At 40.7% G+C, this 21,111-nt stretch overlaps 1 protein-coding gene across 3 annotated transcripts in view; it reads left to right on the top strand.

Annotated features, from left to right (window-relative positions):
• The window catches only part of PARD3B (par-3 family cell polarity regulator beta), a 924,313-nt gene that overhangs the window by 887,565 nt on the left and 15,637 nt on the right, over window positions 1-21,111 (top strand). The window contains exon 23 of one of the 3 annotated variants that reach the window (XR_010380651.1): window positions 15,641-17,166. The exons of the other annotated variants lie outside the window; for them this stretch is intronic. The gene's annotated coding sequence lies outside the window, so the exon portion shown is untranslated. The remainder of the gene's footprint in view (window positions 1-15,640; window positions 17,167-21,111) is intronic. 3 annotated transcript variants of the gene reach the window in all.

Genomic DNA, 21,111 nt, shown 5'->3' with positions numbered 1-21,111 from the left:
CGGGCTAGTCTCAGGGTAGTCAGGAAAGGAATCAGGAATGGGGAATTGGTTACTGGAGGGTGGCGTGGGGGGGTGGGTGGAGGAAGGTGGATTGTCGGTGTAGGTGTGTAAACGTATAACCTAATTATGTAAAATTTTTTCAACATTTTTTATTGATTTATAATCATTTTACAATGTTGTATCAAATTCCAGTGTAGAGCAAAATTTTTCAGTTATACATGAACATATATATATTCATTGTCACATTTTTTTCTCTGTGAGCTACCATAAGATCTTGTATATATTTCCCCATGCTATACAGTATAATCTTGTTTATCTATTCTACAATTTTGAAATCCCAGTCTAGCCCTTCCCACCCTTCGCCCCCCTTGGCAACCACAAGTTTGTATTCTATGTCTATGAGTCTATTTCTGTTTTGTATTTATGCTTTGTTTGTGTTGGGTTTTTTTTTTTTTTTTTAGATTCCACATATGAGTGGTCTCATACGGTATTTTTCTTTCTCTTTCTGGCTCACTTCACTTAGAATGACATTCTCCAGGAGCATCCATGTTGCTGCAAATGGCGTTATGTTGTCGGTTTTTGTGGCTGAGTAGTATTCCATTGTATAAATATACCACCTCTTCTTTCTAATTATGTAAAATTTACTTAATTACTACGTAAGTGTGTGAAAGAGGTTGTTCTTGATTTGGGGAGTATTTATACAGGAAAGAAAAAGTATTCTGTGTACTCTCCATGGACTCTTTTTGTGAAGTGTAAGTTAGAGCATTACAAGTGGCTTTGAGCTTCCATTTGACGATTTCCCAGGCAATGTCTGTGTTACGCGCTTGAAGTCCACTAAGACTGATGAGAGCATCAGAGATGTTCATGTTCGATTTCTGCACTCCGAGGACATATCTGAGTGCATGGCAATGATGACTGAAGGGATTGGGAGACATTGGAAACCATATACAAAGGAGAAGTAAGCCATCTCCCTTCTCCAAAGCTCTATACATCTATGTGCATTTGTGTATATGTACATACATATAAATAAATGCGTGTTATGTGTGTGTATAATAGAGGCATACTATTCTGGAATGGCCTGAGAATAAATATCATGATAAAAATCATGATGATATTGGGGGTGAGGAGGATGAGGATAGCAACTGATATTCATGGACTGCATATTATGCATAGGCACTGTTGGAGTGTTTTGCATGTATTAACTCATTTAATTCACACCACAACTCAGTCAGGTAGGTACCATATTTCTCCATTTTAGAGTAAAAGAAAGATAACTTCTTGAGTTTCTTACTGAATTTTAGTTCAGTAATCCCCAAATGCAACCCAGGTGAATCATACTTTCTGTTAAAATTAATGCCATACTTGTCTGGCTAATTTGGAACCACCATTTAGATATATACCACGGGATAATGCAGACCTGCCACAATCTTGGGTCCACTGTCTTTTCCTGTTCTGAGTGCCCCATTCCCACCTCCCTTCCAATTCCAGCTACCCATCTTCTGGTTTGGTCTACACGGCTTGTGCTTGTCACTTCCAAACCTAGCCCCAGCATGTTCCTCTTAAACCAAAACACAAAGCGGCAAGGGCAGATTTTCAACCTTCATTCGTTCACTGGCAATACCTATTATAAGGGCCATGTTAACCATTGACAACTCTTAGACACTAAACAGCATTTTCAGATGTTCTTCTTTGAAATCTGATTGTGTAAATATTTAAGAAAGTGCTTAAAGGTTAAAAAAAAAAAAAAAACCAAACATATAATCACAGTTGAAAACAATTATCTGTAGACCAACATTTTCCAATATGGTAGCCACTACCACATGTGATCATCAGTATTTAAAATGTAACCAGCCTGAATTGTAATGTGTTTTAAATGTAAAATACACACCAGGCTCCAAAAATTTAGGAAAACCCTCTCTAAAAAATGTAAGATAGCTCATTTTTTATTGAAGCATAGTTGATTTACAGTGTTGTTAGTTTCCAGTGTACAGCATCATGATTCATTTCTATATGTGTGTGTGTGTGTATACTTTTTCATTATAGGCTATTACAAGATATTAAATACAGTGGACCTTGTCATTTATCTATTTTATATATAATAGTTTGTACCTGCTAATCCCAAACTCCTAATTTATTCCTCCTCCCCTTTCCCCTTTGGTAACCATAAGTTTGTTTTCTATATCTGTGGATCTCTTTCTGTTTTGTAAATAAGTTCATTTGTATCATTTTTTAACATTCCACATATAAGTGATATCATATATTTGTCTTTCTTTGTCTGGCTTACTTCACTTGGTATGATAATCTTGAGGTCCATCCATGTTTCTATAAATGGCATTATTTCATTCTTTTTTTTTTTAACTGAAGTAAACAATTACATTGTGTCAACTTCTGGTGCACAGCATGTTTCAATCATATATATACATACATATATTGGTTTTCATATTCTTTTTTGTTATAGGTTACAAGATACTGAATATAGTACCCTGTGCTATACTGAAAAAATTTGTTTTTTATATATTCTATATATAGTAGTTAGTATTTGCAAATTTCAAACTCCCAATTTGTCCCTTCCCATCCCCTTTTCCCCCAGTAACCATAAGTATGTTTACTCTGTCTGTGAGTCTGTTTCTGTTTTGTAGATAAGTTCATTAGTGTCTACTTTTTTCTTTTTTTTTTAAGATTCCACATACGAGTAATATCATATGGTATTTTTCTTTCTCTTTCTGGCTTACTTCATTTAGTATGACAATCTCCAGGTCCATCCATGTTGCTGCAAATGGCATTATTTTATTCTTTTTTTAAGTGTCTGAGTAGTATTCCATTTTACATACACACACACACATTTTCTTTATCCAGTCATCTATTGATGGACATTTAGGTTATTGTAAATAGTGCTGCTATGAACATTGGAGTGCATGTATCTTTTTGAATTAGAGTTTCTTCCAGATAGATGCCCAGGGGTAGGACTGATAGATCATGGGGTAAGTCTATTTTTAGTTTTCTAAGGAATCTCCATACTGTTTTCCATAATGGCTGCACCAAACTACATTCCCACCAACAGTGTAGAAGGGTTCCCTTTTCTCTACACCCTCCCCAGCATTTATCATTTGTAGACTTTTTAATGATCGCCATTCTGACCAATGTGAGGTGATACCTCATTGTAGTTTTGATTTGCATTTCTCTGATAATTAGTAATAGTGAGCATTTTTTCTTGTGCCTACTGGCCATTTGTATGTCTTCATTGAGAAATAGTTATTTCTTCTTCTGCCCGTTTTTTTAATTGGGTTGTTTGTTTTTTTATTATTGAGTTGTATGCACTGTTTGTATATTGTGGAAATTAAGCCCTTGTCAGTCACATGACTTACAAATTTTTTCTCCCAGTCCATAGGTTGTCTTTTTATGGTTTCCTTTGCTGTGCAAAAGCTTACAAGTTTGATTAGGTCCTATTTGTTTATTTTGGCTTTTATTTGTATTGCCTCAGTAGACTGACCTAGGAAAACATTGCTATGATTTAAGTCAGAGAATGATTTGCCTATGTTCTCTTCTAGGAGATTTATGGTGTCCTGTCTTATGTTTAAGTCTTTAAGCCATTTTGAGTTTATTTTTGTTTAGAGTGTTCCAACTTTACTGATTTACATTCGGCTGTCCAGCTTTCCCAACACCAGATACCAAAGAGGCTATCTTTTCTTCATTGTATATTCTTGCCTCCTTTGTCAAAGATTAATTGACCATAGGTGTGTGGATTTATATCCGGGCCCTCTACTCTGTTCAGTGGATCCATATGACTGTTTTTATGCCATTACCACACTGTTTTGATTACTGTGGCTTTGTAGTATTGTCTGAATTCTGGATGGGTTATGCCTCCAGCTTCATTCTTTTTCTTCAGTATTGCTTTGGTAATTCTGGGTCTTTTGTGATTCTGTGTAAATTTTAGGATTATTTGTTCTAGCTTTGTGAAAAATGTCCTGGGTAATTTGAAGGGATCACATTAAATCTGTAGATTGCTTTGGGTAGAATGGCCATTTTAACAATATTAATTCTTCCAATCCAAGAGTGTGGGCTATCTTCCCATTTTTTAAATTATCTTTAATATTCTATATCCATGTTTTAAAGTTCTTAGCATATAAGTCTTTCACCTTCTTGGTCAGATTTATTCCTAAGTATTTTTTATGTGGTTTTAAAGAGACTGTCTTTTTACTTTCCTTTTCTGATATTTTATTGTTAGTGTAAATAAATGCAACTGACTTCTGGATGTTAATCTTTTATCCTGCTACCTTACTAAATTTCTTTATCAGTCCTGAAAGTTTTTGTGTGAAGTCATTAGGGTTTTCTATACATAGTATCATGTCATCTGTATATACTGACAGTTTTACCTCTTCTCTTCCAATTTGGATCCCTTTCATTTATTTTTCTTGTCTGATTGTTGTGGCTAGGACTTCCAAGACATGTTGAATAGAAATGGTAAGAGTGGGCATCCTTGTCTTGTTCTACATTTTAGCTGGAAAGCTTTCAACTTTTCACTGTTGAGTATTATGTTCACTGTAGTTTGTCATAAACAGCTCATATTGAGATATGTTCCTTCTGTGCCCACTATGCCCATGAATGCATGTTGAATTTTATCAAATGCTTTTTCTGCATCTATTGAGATGATCATTTGGTTTTGTCCTTTCTTTTGCTGATGTAGTATATTACATGGATTGATTTGCATATGTTGAACCATCCTTTTGTCCCTGGGATGAATCCAAATATCATAGTATATGATCTTTTTTATGTGTTGTAAATTTGGTTTGCTAATGTTTTGTTGAGAATTTTTGCATCTATATTGATCAAAGTTATTGGCCTGTAATTTTCTTCTTTGGGAGTGTCTTTGGTTTTGGTATCAGGGTGATGGTAGCTTCATAGAATGAGTTTGGGAATGCTCCCTCCTCTTCACTCTTTTGGAAGAGTTTGAGAAAGATCAGTATAAATTCTTTGTATGTTTGGTAGAATTCCCCAAAGAAGCCATTCAGTCCTGGCCTTTTGTTTTCAGGGAGGTTTGTTTGTTTGTTTGTTTGTCTGTTTTTTAATTACAGATTCTATTTTCACTTCTAGTGATCAGTCTCTTCAAATTATCTATTTCTTCTTGTTTCAGTTTTGGTAGACTGTATGTTTCTAGAAACTTGTCCATTTCTTCTAGGTTGTCCAATTTGTTAGCATAAATGTTCATATTATTCTCATGGATTTTTGTATTTCTGTGGTATGGTTTGTCATTTCTCCTCTCTCATTTCTTATTTTGTATATTTGAGTCCTCTCTCTTTTCTTCTTGTGAGCCTGGCCAGAAGTTTGTCGATTCTGTTACTCTTTCAAAAAAACAGTTCTCAGTGTTGTTGATTTTTTATATTTTTTCATCTCTATTTTATTTATTTTCTCTCTGATCTTTGTTATTTCTTTCCTTCTGCTGACTTCAGGTTTTGTTTATTCTTTTTCTAATTCTTTTAGATGGCAGATTAGGTTGTTTATTTGAGATTGTTCTTGTTGTTTGAGGAAGGCCTGTATCTCATGAACTTCCCTCTTAGAGCTGCTTTTGCTGCATCCCATAGATGTGTAGTGTTTTCATTTGTCTCAAGGTATTCTTAAAATGTTCTGTTTGATTTCATTATTTCCTCTTTAATTTTCTATTTGACCCATTGGCTTTTTAGTAGCATGGTGTTTAGTCTCCATGAACTCAATTTTTTCTCTTTCTGTGAGAAATATTCCATCCATTTCTCCCTTTATGTCTGTTACTATTTGTTTTATGTTTTTAAGTGCTCTTGTATTGGGTGCATATATGTTAACAAGTATAATACCTTATTCTTGTATTGGTCCTTTTATCATTATATAGTGTCTTTATCTTTTTATGGCCTTTAAGTCTATTTTGTCAATATGAGTATTGCTACCCTTGCTTTCTTGTCATTTCCATATGCATGAAATACCTTTTTCTATCCCCTCATTTTCAGTCTTTGTGTCCCCTTCACCTTAAAGTGGGTCTCTTGTAGGCAGCATATTGTAGACTCTTGCTTTATTATCCAATCTGCCACTCTGTGTCTTTTGATTTGAACATTTAGCCCATTAACATTTAAGGTAATTATTGACAGATATGTATTTACTGCCATTTTAAACCTTGTTTTCCAATTGATTTTGTATTTCTTCTTTGTTCCTTTCTATTTTTGTTTTTCCCTTTGTGGTTTGATTTTCTTTTGTATTATGCTTAAGTTCTCTTCTTTTTGATTTTTGTGACTCTATTGTATGTTTTTGATTTGTGGTTACCCTGTTTTTCAACTATGTTAACCCATTACTATATCTACTTGCTTTAGATTGGTAATCATATAGGCTCAAACACAGTCTAAAAAAAAAAAAAAAAAAAAAAAAAGTCTATATTTTCTTACTCCCCTCACTCACATCTTATGATTCTGACTGTTTTACATCTTCATGTTTATTCTTTTGCTTCTCATTGTAGTTATCATTGCATTTCCAATGGTAGTTTTCTATTTTCTATAGTCTTGCTTCTTTCCCATTTACAGAAGACCTTTCAATGTTTCTTTTAGGATAGGTTTAGTACTTCTGTATTATTTTAGTTCTTGCTTGTCTGAGAAATTCTTTAATCTCTCCTATTTTAAATGATAATCTTGCTGAGTAGAGTATCCTAGGTTGCAGGTTTTCCCCTTTAAGACTTTGAATATTATCTTGCCACTCCCTTGTGGCCTGCAATGTTTCTGTAGAGGAATCAGCTGATAGCCTTATGGGGATTCCCTTGTAACTAACTCTTTGTTTTTCTCTTGCTGCCTTTAGAATCTTCTTTTTAACTTCAGCCATTTCAATTATAATATATCTTGGTTATAGGTCTGTTTGGGTTCATCTTGTTTGGGACCCTCTGTGCTTCCTATACCTGGATATCTGTTTCCTCCTTTAGATTTGGGGGGTTTTAGCCATAATTTCTTCAAATATGTTTTCAATCCCCTTTTCTCTTTCTTCACCTTCTGGGACCTCTATTATGCATAGATTAGCATGCTTTATATTATCCCATGGGTCTCTTACGTTGCTGTTTTTTTTTTAATTTGTCTTTCCGTCTGCTGTTCTGATTGAGTGATTTCCATTATTCTGTCTTCCAGATCACTTATTTGTTCTTCTGCATTACTTAGTTTGCTATTCATTGCTTTAACTCAGCTTTCATCTTGGAAAATGAGGTTTCTATTTTTACTTGGTTCCTCTTTATAGTTTCTAGTCCCTTGTTACAGTGATCTGCACTTCTATCAATAGCCTTTCTTAATTCCTTCAGTATTTTTATCTCCTTTTTGAACTCTAGATCTGGTAGACTTGAAAGATCTGTTTGTTTGTTCTTTCAGGAGATTTATCATATTCTTCTAATTGGGAGTGGTTCCTCTGCTTCATTTTATTTGTATTTCTCTAACTATGAATTTAGGAGTAACAGTTATCTACTGTGGTCTTGAATGAGGGCTAATTTTTTTTAAATTTTTTAAATTGAGGTATAGTCAGTTTACAATGTTGTGTCAATTTGAAGGGCTGTTTTTATGTGGGAGTATCCCTGTGTAGCCTGTGTGCATCTTAATATTTTTGTTGTTAGGGCTGTTTTTAGTATAGATGCCTGCCACATCTTTCCTCCATATGTGCTGGCTGTTATCCCCTTGATAGGGGGTGTGATGGGTGTTGTGGTGACTGGAGCCTGCACTAGATGTTGAGTGGGGCTTCCTCTTTGCTCTGTGGTTGTCAGAGACCTACTGGGGGCAGGGTCTGCTCCCCAGTTGTTGGACTAGAAGCCCTCAGGTCACATTCTGAGCTGCTTTGTAAGGTAGGCAGGACTGGAGTGCTTCTGCTGGGAGAGGAGCTGCTGAGTATCCCTAGACAGGAGATGTCCACTGGGAAGTGCCCTTTGTGGTGTCACCTGTCTCTTGTTTTGTGGGCTCACAAAGTACACTGTTTTTGGCACTGCCCTCAGCCATGGGAATGCAGGTTGTCTGCCCCGGTGTCCTTCATGCACTGTGCTCCTAAAGCCACTGGGGCAGATCTGCTTAAGTCAGGCTCCAGGACCTGCCATAGTCCTACACCTGGATCTTCCATGGGAGGTATGGAGTCAGCTGAGACACCACCACCCCCCAGTCCCATCTCTGTGTGCAGCCACTCACTGCTAATGCTGGACCTGCCCCAGCCACACAAAAGTAGTCTGCTCAGATGACCCAAATGTGCTGACCTTACAAAGGCACTGGCTGTGTAAATCCACTAAAGCCACCTGGGACACACGGCTCAGATATCAGCCCAACTTCCTCTTGGGGGCAACCCACCAGCACTCATGTGGTCCCAGAGTTCTTAGAGACAGAGCCACATTGGCTGTGAGCATGCTGAGAAGGGGGCTGCTATGGTGGAGTCTCCCCCCATCCTTCGCACATTAACAATGGGGCTTTTTATGGTGGGCCCAGGCTCCGTTGCACTCACTTCTAGCTGTGGCTCCTATCACGCTCCAGCCCCTTCAGGCTGTCTCTGTGCAGTCAGCCCCAGTCTTCTCCTTATGTCTGTCCTTTGAAGCCCAAGTTTCAGCACCGAGCCCCTGCTCACACCAGCAGGTGCACATCTCAGGCTGGGGAGTGCTGCAAGGCGGCACGGATCCTCTGTGCCAGACACTCCCTGTACTGCCTGCAGCCCAAACAGACTGCTGCACTCTCCTCCAAGCCTCTGAAGCTCCCTTTCTGTCCCAGCTGATCACTCCACTGATGAAGTTCCCAGGGTAAGGGAACTTCTCTTCTTTCAGAGCTCCCTAATCTTGGTTTTTTGTTTGTTTTGTTTTGTTTTTTTGCCTACCCAGTTACATGACCTTTCTTGCAGTTTTGATTATATAAGATCTTCTGCCAGAGTTCAGTAGGTTATTTTGTGAGAGTTGTTCCACATAGACGTATTTGTGGGAGAAGGTGAGTTCCATGTCCTTTTATTCCACCATCTTGATCCCAAGCTTTCTCATTATTTTTACATTGATTACATGTTAAAATAATATTTCAGATATACTGGGTTAAATAAAATTACTAAAGTTAGTTTGACCTATTCCATTTTACTTTTTAAAGTGGCTATTAGGAAACTATAAAGTGTGTAGATGGCTTGCATTGTTTTCTGTTGGGCAGCACTGCTGTGGACCCTAAAACGCAGGCTCCATAAGCACAGAGTGGAGGTAGCTCTGCTGAACCTCCCAGTTAAAGTCTGAAAGGTACATGTTCAACCTGAGTCTTCTTTTTGGAAAACACTTTTTTTCCCCTTAAATTGTACATAATACCAGGCACACCTGGATTTCTAGATAATTACACCCACAAGTGGCTACATGCAGACACAATTAGGTGCTTGCAACTTGTCTGAAGGCACAGGTGTCTAATTGCACCCACAAATGGCCATTTGGCAGGCACCACTTATTGTGCACACAGCTGATTATAGGCAGAAAATGGCAACAACCAAAAAGGAGGCCTGGGTAATGGAGGCATGAAAATAGGTCCTGTGTCACCCACAGCCTTGGTGTGATCACTCCTTCCTGGCTTAGACTTTTGATCACTCCTTCCTGGCTTAGACTTTCTGGGGAATGCCCACTTAGGTGTTTATGGAAAGCAGCATATTCAGAATGCACAGGCTGGGAGATGAAAATGCATATGCCCCATCTCACAAAGTAAATGCTGTCTTGAGCTTTTAAGTAAATTGGGACTAACGAAACCCACATTGTCAACCTGAGTAACCTTAAAGTGGATTCCGCTCTGCTGGGACCGGCTGTTTATAATGGCTAAAAATGATGGAGTGTGTGAGAATCCCTAGGGACACTTTGGTAAATAGTAGTGTTTAAAGGGTTAATTCAACCTAATGAATCACTTAGTGGGGATGGGAAGGCCGGAGTGGTAGCCTCGGAAGACACAGCAGGCAGGCATTTATTGAAATGCGGGGCAGTCGGAGGGGGAGGCCAGCCTTGAAGCCTCGAGCAGTTGTGCAGGTCAGCCTCCACAGGCAGGGAGTAATTGATATCCCTAGCTCTCATAACAGCTGAAACAACAAAGCTGGACATGGAAACACGTTCACTTACGCCGATTTCAATGTCCAAAGGAAATGTGGGGAGACGCGGAGGCCCTGCCTCTTCAACTTTTAGGGCAAGTATGGGAACAGAGAGTCTTCTGGCTCTCTCCCCTCATATTTCAGGAAGGGCTTTGTACTAGATTGCAGTAGCTTTGTGGTCTCTAGCAGAAAGCAAGCCTACTCAGCACTACTGATGATAAGCATCAACCCTCAGACCACAGCAGATTTGGTGTTGGAGGAAATCCACACTATTTCTTCATCACCATAAAACGGAGAGACCAGGCATTGGTTTCTGAATTCTTAGAAGACCAAGGATGCCTTCAACAAAGTTAGGAAATCCAAACCATGGCAGCTTGATGCCGTGTTTCCAGGGCAGGCAGAAAAAGATTTTCTCCTAATGAAATTGCTTTCATAGTGGGTATTTATTTGCCATATAAGTAAGTCCATGATTTACCCACCTTGACAAATACTGTGTCTTGGATCATCACATCCTTTTGTGCCTGCTCTTTATTTATGATGATTGCCGCCTACTCTTGAATGGCAATGCTATTGTAATAAATCTCCATAAAAAGCCAGTTCTCAGTTCAAGTTACTGCAGGCTGAATATGAGGAAGATAGTCTAAAAACACACACTGATTTTCCTCTTTTAGAAATTCTGTGACAGGCTTGCTCAGAACTTCTTTCATTTCAACTGGACTGCAGCTCAGCCTAACGTCAACCTACCATAATTCTTTCATGTGGAAGGCTATTATTCTATTACAATTTTCTCTCTTGTTGCCTAATGTCCAAAGAGGGTTGGTGAGAGATTATTGCAGAATTTTCTTCATCTTAGATATTTCATCCCATATGATTATTCTTTAAAGGCACAGTGGAAAATCTTCTGTTTCTGATTATTAACCTTCTTTTACATAGCCTTGAGATACACATGGAAATTTTTCATTTCTCTAGGAGTTTGTTGTAAAGATAATTTTATAAATTTTAAGTCAAATTTTTTTCTCTATTTGACTCATTGCCCCTTGTTTGCTGCTCAGTTATTGGAGACAATTTAGTGCCAGAAGGAGGGAGCTGTCATGGGGTGATAGTTTTCTGCTGTAAAATGGAATTTGCAAGTTTCCAGTCTGGGCCAGATGTCCTTGTACTTTCTTATTTTAAAAAAATTCTTATTATGAAAAAAAGTTTTCACCAGTTGTTAACTTTGCTACCCAATACCTGATGGAGACTTCTGGTTTCTAGTTCTGAAGGTAAGGAGCTTGGAAGTCACCACAGTGTCCTAGCAAGTAGAGAGGTAAACAGACTGAAAAATCAGCAACTTTTCTTGGATCCATAAGAGAGGTGAGGACACAGGGAAACTGCTGCCCAAAGGTTGGAGAGACAGGCAGGCAAATACAGGGAGTCACAGCTCCCAGCAGAGACTCAGGAGTGGAGTGGCTGCAGGAACCAGCACCAGGGTAGGAAAACCTGACCTGTAGTTGGGGAATTGTCGGAGGCTCGGTGGGGACCCGGTCATGGGCGGGGGCATCACATTTGGCCTCACCAAATCTCGAAAGTGACATTTACCTCCAGGAGCTCCACTGGATTCCCAGAGTCAGTATCGAAAAATGCTCTCGTTTCCAGCAGGGGGAGGAGAAAAGGAACCATTTTGAAACACTCTGTTCTTAATAAGCCCTGCCCTCAGGAGAAGCTAGTTAACCAAACCTAACTGACCTGGCGGAAGGGAAATACCCAACTCCAGCTGGCTCCAGCCTTTCCTGTGGGAGGAGGGAAGTACCCAAGTCCAGGCCACTCCGGCCAGCTTGTCCCACCTACGGGGAAAGAAAGAAACTGAGAAAGAAGTGTGCGGCTCACAGCCCAGAGGCATCGACTCACTAAAAATCTGTGACCTAATCACAGGACTGTGGGCTGCTTTCCTTCCCCCATACACCTCACCACCACATCACTAAAGGCCTATTTGGAGCAGTTCCTTTTACCCACTATATCACTTCAGCTATCAAGAAGAAGCTGCAAGGCATACTAAAAGGCAAGATAGAAACAAAAACACAATTTGAAGAAAGCAAACATCAGAACCAGACCAGGCAGGGATGTTGGATTATCATACCAGGAACTTAAAATAATTATGATTCATATGCTAAGGGCTCTGAGGATAAAGTAGATGGCACACAAAAACAGATGGGAAATGTAACCAGGGAGATGGCCCTCCTACGAAAGAACCAAGTACATGGTGGCAGTTGTAAGGCTCTGCCTTAGTCTATTTCAAATTTCTGGTAACAACCTGCCGTGTAATTTCTTGAGCCTCTCTTTCAAGAAGCTAAGAGCAGTAAGCTTCTATGCCAACACATCCACCTCTATCCTTTGGTCTCAAGAAGAAAACCTCCCGTTGGTGTATCTCAGAAGCTACATCCACAACCACAGTGGACCAGAAGACCTGCATTACTATCAGGTGCCCTGTGGGGTCTGCGATGCTACCGTGAAAATCATAAGTCACTGGTCAAGAAGTAAATGTCTATTCTTATGAATTGTCTTCATCTCCTTATAAACCACAATTGTATTTGTGGTATAGATTTGGTTTTACGTTCAGTGTTTTCATGAAGAAAGCTACTTAATTGAAAAAGATTCACAGTCAGCACTGGAATGTATCAGATTGAGGTTTGGTGGTTGATGGTCACATTATCTGTATTTAATAACCCACTGCTCCAATGCTCTGAATAATAATACCACAGCCATCAGAAGCAAGTTATTCTCTTCTCCAAATTTTGACATATAAGAAATTCAGTAATTGCATTGGAAGCTTCTGGTATCTCATTGTGTTGGCATTGACTTTACATCAGGAAAACAAAAGCCACAGGGAGAAAGTAGATAAAGCCACTGAGGGCGAATTCTATTTTAGGTGAACACTCAGGTCCTGGGTTATTTGCATTGGTTTTCTGCTTTTCATGGATTTGGATTTTTAGACTTTCTCTACCATGAACCCCAGCCATGACCAATAGTGGGGAAATAAGCAGAACTGCTGGTCTTCATCAAATGAAAAATAGTTATAGGCTGCTTTTCTTTCCCCTTTTCCTGCTCCCATCTCTTTTCCCAGTTTCCCATTTATAGCCATGCTTTGCAAAGATCAGCAGACCTACTAGAAGTGCGATGAGCACGGGAGTGGACGCAGGAGACAGACAGCAACAGCCATCGGCTCATTAAGGACAGGGCCCTGTCTATCACCTGTGTCCTCCGCCCTACAGAGAACCGCACATAGGAGGCATTCGACGAAGTTTTTAGGCAGAAAAAGACGGGAGGAATTTGCATCTGAAGGGAAAATATTCCAGACATTTCACTGTGAAAGTGTCAGGAAGGACAGTTCTCTATTTTCAATCATTTTGAGTTTAAGTGGACATTCTGTTTGTGTTAAGTTTTGCGGGCTTTCAAATTGAGCTCTGAGAGGTCTTTCATTGAAAACAAATTATTTTTCAGTAAGTTGTATTTTTGTCACTAAAAAATATCTTCTGCTAACAGAAATGCATAAAGCAAAAGAATAATTGTGGAGATGACATAGCATGTTTTTCCAAGTTTCTGTTCTGAATAGTTTGTATATCTATCTTTCCAAAAAATTCTTCCCAAAAACTCAAACTTCTCATTTTTGTTACCCACCCAGACCTTGATTTTTTAAAATACATTCAGCAGTTTCTTTAAAACATGAATGACTGGAGCTTTTCTAGACAAGTAAGGAATTTTTCAAGTGTAGGATTTTCTTTATGTCTTCTGTGGAGCACAGTTTAAGAGGTGGTTTCAAAAAAAAAGCAATTGAACGAAGTAAAATAGTCACCCATACCCTTGATTCTGATGGTGGTTCAGATGTATACACTTGTAAAACCTCATGGACACATTTCTCGTAGTTCTCGTAGGTAAATTAAGCCTCTGTAAGTTTGAGGAAGGAAAAGAGAGGTCCATTTTTACCTGGACTCCCAAGTCATGTAATGGTGGCTCAAGCTCTCCTGACTGCTGGTCCCTGGCAAACCCCAACTCTGAGACCCACCCCATGACGTCCTGGCTCATACTTACCACTCTGTCAAAAGCACAGGTGAAAACCCAGCCGCCTTGTGCTGCTCCTGAGAAACAAGTTTCCATTTTCTTTGCCAGTGGAATCATCTGCCTGCCATTCAAATCAACATCATGTAAAATCAGTATTCCATAGGACGAAAGATAATAATCTCACAGCAGTCAGGCTCTCCAGACCTCTTTTCCCAGTGCAGCTCCAGAGCCAGTCCCACCTCCAGTGGTTTATATGAACAGAGACAGAGATGAGCAACTGATAAATGCTGTCAGGCATGGGGACAATGGGATAGTCATCTTATCTTGCTTTTTCTTTACACTCTTGGGTCTCAACAGGCAGTTTTCCTGGCGTGGTTTAGATTTATACAGCTAGTTGCTAAGTACCTGCATACGCTTATTGTCACCTATTAGACAACTGGTAGAGGACAGGAGTTGGGACTATTCACTTCCTCAGAAATAGAGGTAACACAGCCGCCATGTGTAGTTACGGAAATCAGTTCTAGGCACAGGCATCTAAGCCGAAAGGAAGTCTGTCAAGGGCCAGAACCCAACAGGCCCTCCCCAGCCAGCACCCTTTTTTAATCACAGTTCAATGAGAGAAGTACTCTAGGCCTCTGCTTTTCACCTTCTCCACGCTGGAGATGTTGGGAACTGTGCCAGGCAGAGGCAACATGATCTACAATAAGCTTTTCTCTCCCTTGTTTGTTTGTTAGTTACTGAAGTGAATGGCCACCTGCCCTTTCCAAGTACGTTATCCTGTAGTAGTACTTGTGGTCATCCCGTTAGGTGCCCTCCTCCACACACAGCAGGTAAGCATTAGCAGTCTCCCTCTATATTATTCAGGCATTTTTCTATATCCAATACAGAACAAAAATCTACTGGCAAAAGTAACTGGAAAAAAGTCCAAGGGTAGGCTTCTCTTCAGGTGCAGCTGCCCAGGAACTCAGAGAATGCCATCAGGAGTTGGCTTCCTTCTCCCCATCTCTTAACCTCTGTGTCCCTCTGTGTTGGCTCTGTTCTTAGGCACACTCTTCCACCCTGGGGTAGAGACAGTTGCCCACAGCATCAGCTTATTTCCTGTATTCTTAGTCACTCCAGCAAAAGAGGGATTCTCATTCCATCATATCTAACAAAAAGTCCTAGAACTGTCTCGGGCTGCTGGGGTTGAGTTATGTACTTACCCATAAACAATCACTGTGTCCAGGGGGTGTAATGTTCTGATGGCCCAGTCTGGGTCACATGCCACCTCTGGAGTCCTGGGTAGACTCACCCCACCTGAACCATGGGGACTGAGTGGGGACATGGAGTGATTCCCCAAAACTCAAAATACCATAACCAAGGAAAGACGGGATAGATGCTAGGCAGGAAAAATGGCAGCCTTCCACGGTCCCAACTCTGAAGAAAGGGGGAGAAGGAAAGAGAATCAAGGATGAAAGAGAAAAATTGAAGTGCTTTTGCACACTCACAAATAGAAGAAGGAATGCTAAACTCCTAAAAAATTACCAGACCCAAACACCAAACTGTCTTCTACTTCTAGGTCTGATTGTCATCTGCTGCACAGACTTCAAGAATACATCCCCAAATAAATCCAGTGTGTCATCCATGCAGATAGTCCGATATAAAAGAAGAGACAAGGGAGATGGGGACATTATGAGTCTTTGATGGTCTTTTGACTGCTTCCCAAATTCCTTTGAGTTTGGATGCGTGCACATGTAACCTACAGCTGCCCACGCAACTGTTTTTGTCTCTAAGAACATAAGCGATCCCACATCCAAATCTTCCAGCAAGTCTCCAAGAGGTGGCCTCAATGTGGATACACTAAGTGGCAACTTGACATCAAGAATATAACCAGGACTGCACAAAAAAGAACAACTGTTTCGAGAGAGTGTACATCTTAGTGCATTTTGTATAAATTTTTTATGAACATAGTCCATAAATTTTAGGAAAGTGGTGATAACTTGCCTCATTTCCATCTGGAGGAAGCAGATTTTTAGAGAAGAAAAAGGCCTCTGGACATATCTGAATATTTGGAAGACTGAGAAAAGCATGTAAGACATTACGGAATCAGGAATAAACAATAAAAAAGTTGGAGCAAAGAGAAAAACAATAACAATTTAAAAATCCAACGTTTGTCAATCACTTACCACACCCAGGCACTGTGCTAAGTGCTCTACATTCTAACTTAACCCTCCTAACTATTCAGTGAGGCAGGTAACCATTACTATTCCAATGTTACAGATGAGAAAATTGAGGCTTAATATAGGATAAAGGATAAGAATGTTCCCAATGTCATATTCCATTAGTGGAAACCTGGCACCACTTTTGCTAACTCCCCAGCTGCTTCATCCCGTGATGCTCATAGCAGGGTCTGTACTGATGGTCAGGATGGCTTAGCTCAGAGTTGGCTGAGACCTGAACACAGACATCCCCAGAGGTAGAAGAAGGGATTGGGAGAGGCTCCAGCAGGAGGAGGTAAGACCATCAGAGGCAAAGAAGTCCATCCTGTTTGGACAAAAATCCAAGATCCCAGCATGCAGAGAGGAGCACAGCCTGAGAGGAAGTCTTGTAAACAAAAGACCAAAGGCAAAGGCTCCGTTAGCATCAGGAATGTCTAGCCACAAATGAAGGTACACAGCCTTGGATGTTAAGGTTTCAGAGGTAGGACCTCATTCCTCGTAGGATTTTAACAGAGAGGGCAGAACCTCGGATAGTATTAATACTATCAGTATCTCGTAACTGAGTAGGGCTTTGTCAGTTACACAGGATTTTCCCTACATCTCTAATTTGATCTCGCAACAACCCTACCAGCTCGGCATTATAATCCCCACTTTTAAGTGAAGAAAATGAACATGGAAATTTCTCACTCAAAGCCAGTGGCAGAGCTGGAACTAGAACCCAGGAGTTTCGGCTCCAAGCTCAAGTGGTTGTTTAGCTCAAGTGGTTGTTTACCATCGAGCAGCTGAGCCCACCATCACAACAGAAACTCACTTACCGGAGCCAGTGTCTGAGCTGGGAGCTTGGTCACTAGGCAACAAGCAAGATGCCAGTTGCTGGGGAAGAAAGGTATGAGGCTGAAACTCAAATAAGCATTTTTTTCCCTCAGTCGGCAAGTATAGGTCCCACTCAGCTGAAAGAAAAGAGGACCCTTTTTCCCACACCAGGAATCTCCAAATAACATTCATTTAAGAAATACTGAATTGAGTTTCAACCATATGCCAGGCATTGGGAAGTCAAGGGTGAACTCACCAATACCCCTTACCATTACAGAGTTCACACTTTATTGGGGAACAAATAAGAAAACAGGTAATTATATAGAGTGGTTAGTAACTCCATAGAGCCAGAACTTTTTCTATGCAAGCATCAAGTCTGCATTCAACATTTTCCATGATCTTACGTAAATTTAAACTAATCATGACTTAATTTTCTATCATTACTGATACTGCTCAATAAGTTCCCAAGAAGGGCATCTGATTCAGAAATAGGGGGTCAGGAAGAAATGGTCTCTGGAACAGCTAAGTTTTGACACTTTAAAACAAGAACACTTTCTTGGCCTCTGAGCTTGTCTACCCAGTAGCCTGCAGTTTGTCACTGCCTTATTTAAAGGGTCACCATCTCTCACTGCCCCCTTCTCCCTGCTTGCCCACATCCAACTCTTCCTTCAAGATCCCCTTAACGACCCCCTCATCAGAACCCTCAGCTAGAGCAGTGTCCCATGGTCCTTACTCAGCCTTGAACGTGTGTGTCCTGTCTTGTCTTTCATCTCGTTCTTTCTCTCCCTGGATAGCTGGTGAGATCCTCGGGGACAGACTCTGGGGCTCGTACCTTTTCACAGGTGCTGGAGATCTGGGGGCTCGTTTAGCACTGTCACCAACCAAGGAGTACGATGGCCCCTGGGCTAGATGAACATCAGGAGTTTTGTCCGTCCAGACTGAGAACTACAGGGGAAAGATAAAAGGATTATTTTTCAAGGAGACATTTGGCTTCTAACAGCAATTCTGATTGCCTATCCCTGACAAATGAAACATCCCCCTGAAGCCACTTCTTTCTACCAGAAATAGCACCCAGAGAAGAACAAGTAGATTTAAATTTAAATATTTTGTCCTGTCTCGATTTTCCATGCTGTTATTTTTTCAAATGGTCATGATGAGGGTAATTAACAACTTAATTCATTTGTTCTTGTTGTTGATACTTCTTTTAACCTCAATTGAGTGTGTTCCATACTTACAAATGCCTATAAAACTGCTAAAACTCCAATGGGCATTTTTCAGCTTCTGGTTTTACCAAACCGTGTTTCAGTAAACCTCACTTAAATTAATCGACTAAGTAGAGAATTCCCCAATGGGATGTTAGGGACGGGTAAGTATGTTGTAAATAAAACAACTAAAGGGCTAGTTCACACCTCATCAAATGGCTTAACCACCTGATAACAGTTAACTACATACATTGCTCATAAAATGCACGAGGCAAGGAGGTAAATCAGAGTCCCGTTTTTCTGAAGTGGGACACACCTACCCTTTTGCCAAGGCCTGGTATTACTCTGCCCAGGGCTGGGATGAAACCTGCACAGTATCACCTCATTGGCCAGGAAAATATCCACACAGTGCCTCTCAATGAGGAGAGCAAATTCTAGTCCAGAAATCCCATTAGGCGAAGCAGGTTTCCCTTCATAATCGCAACCTTTGAGATAGAAGGGTAATATCAGATCTTGGATTCTTTTTACCCCAACTTCCCTCCAATAACGCTTTCACCCATATCACTGCATTTACTCTTGTGAGAAGAAAAGCACATATTACTTTACAGATGGAGAAACCAAGGCACAGATAAGTGAAGGCGGCCAGCCAGGGTCACCCTTGCAGAGGTCAGGCTGAAATGCAGCAGCGTGACCTGAGGTCAGTTTGGACTGCAGCCTGTGTGGTTTCCTGGAAGGGCCATGAAACTGGAATCCCCGATGACTCATTGGGGGCCACCTATTCATTTTACAGAATTGAAGATAAGGCCTGGGAAAGTAACACGACTTGTCTGAACCCCTGGCGAGTGACCCAGTCTTTGTAGTTCCTGACTGGGTCCCTCCTCCATACCACAGTTCTCTCAGGCACAGAGGTACTGATGGAGAATTTGTTTTAAAGAGTGAAAGGTAGACCAGGTACGGTGGTAGAAATCTTGGTCTACTTCCCAGGGCACTGTCACTCTTCCAAGTGGGGAATTTGGATCACACACACCTGTCAGTGGAGGATGCAGATTGAAGGCCATGATGCAGAAATCCTGAGGGTGAGAGCTGTTCCCATGGGGCAGGGGCCTAAATAACTCTAGGGGCAGGGGGGCTGTCAAGGAGAGAGGCAGGAAGGAGCACAGCCTAAGGAGAGCGAAGCCCCTGCCTCCAGGGTACGGCGCTGCCCGCTGACTGCAGCCTTGAAGGAAGGCAAGACCCCAGTTTAAAGAAAAACAGGAAAGCTGAGTTTTTATGTGAAAGCCCTTAATGTACAAATGCCAGCAACTAGTTGAAAAAATTCTGTAAATACCACAAGTCTGTATACATATATGAAGATAATTATTCATTCGTTCGTTCGTTCATTCATCCCGTGGACCTACAAGCTGCTACCTCTGTCGGAGGACTTCCCACAGTGACACATACTAATGTGGAGTGGTTCCCATAGGCCCCCAGCACTCAGTCTCGAAGTTTGCATTTGTTTGCGGGTTTGTTTACTTACTCCTTCAAGGTCTTTGGTCAATTACCTTAAACTCCACACAGAAGATCCAGCTTTATTTCTTTTAAAGATGATTGTAACTTCAAATTCAACACGTATTGAGGACCTCAGTGTGACTGGTCTTTTTGTTCTTTTTTTTTTTTTTCTAATTGCAGTATAGTCAGTTTACAATGTTGTATTGATTTCTGGTGTTCTTTCTTGTTTAGTTTCCATCACAGCCCTGCAAGGGGAGGAAAGGCAGTCACAATATCCCCGTTTCACACATGAGGTCATACGCTTTACATATGAGGTCACTGAGGCTCAGAGGAAGTTCAGTCACTTGGATCGTATCCCTGCAAGGTGCCTTGTTCAGATCAAGCCCCTGAGCCCCCACTCTCCCCAATGCGTAGATGCATCCTGCAATCCCTCAGCACCGAAAACCCTGAGAGCAGCCCGCCCCCTAAAAGACAAACAAGAACTAGTTCCAGAACAGGGTGGCAGGTTTGGAAGCTCGAAGTCCACAGAAGCACAGAGAGGGCCTAGAATCCCATCTCTCCTGACATTTAAAAACGAGCTGGCATGGAGCAAATGGTAAATAACGTTTTATTTGGTAATGGTTCTTTAGTTTTAAATCACCTCAGCCTTTACTTTTAATTAATTTCCTTAAATTAGATGACTCATACTTGTAAATATTTGCTTTTCTACGATCAGTTTTGTTTAAATTATTAAAGCTTCAGCTTCGTGACTGATTTTAAGAATGGAGGTTGCCACTGTGCTGGTAACAGCACGCATGTGGTAAAATGGGGTGGTTTCATACTGACACATGTGCCAGCCCCAAATGCGGCCAAGAGCAAGGCAGCAGAGAAGGTGAATTTATGGTTTTCTTCGGATTGTTCGAGGAATAAATCAGTAACTCAGGGACTTAGAGAACAAATGTAAGATGAAATAATATGTGAAGGAGCTCACTCACAACAAAAGCTTGTCTTGCTCTCTTTTTTTAAAAGCACCCATCAATGGCTCTGGATCCACATATTATTTTGCTAAAGGGAGTAGAGGTGGAGGTCTGAGAGGGGGGTTGTGAAAAGGCTGAGGACAGTAACTGTACAAGAACATTGGAGACCCAAAAAAAAGTGTTGATGATAGTGGAGTAATTTCACAGCCCCAGTCAGTATGGGCTATTATAAGCCTTGATTTGCTGGCTGCTCCATGTCCCCAGCATCAAAGGCAAGGATGGAACCCGAAAAAACTGGGCTGACAGTCAGGCTGTGTTACAGCAGAAAGAGAAATGACAAAGGATGCTCTAATTTCAGTGAAAGGGGGATTT

Source organism: Camelus dromedarius, chromosome 4, assembly GCF_036321535.1.
Source record: "Camelus dromedarius isolate mCamDro1 chromosome 4, mCamDro1.pat, whole genome shotgun sequence".
Lineage (NCBI taxonomy): Eukaryota > Metazoa > Chordata > Mammalia > Artiodactyla > Camelidae > Camelus > Camelus dromedarius.
This window is presented reverse-complemented; position numbering and strand designations above follow the sequence as displayed.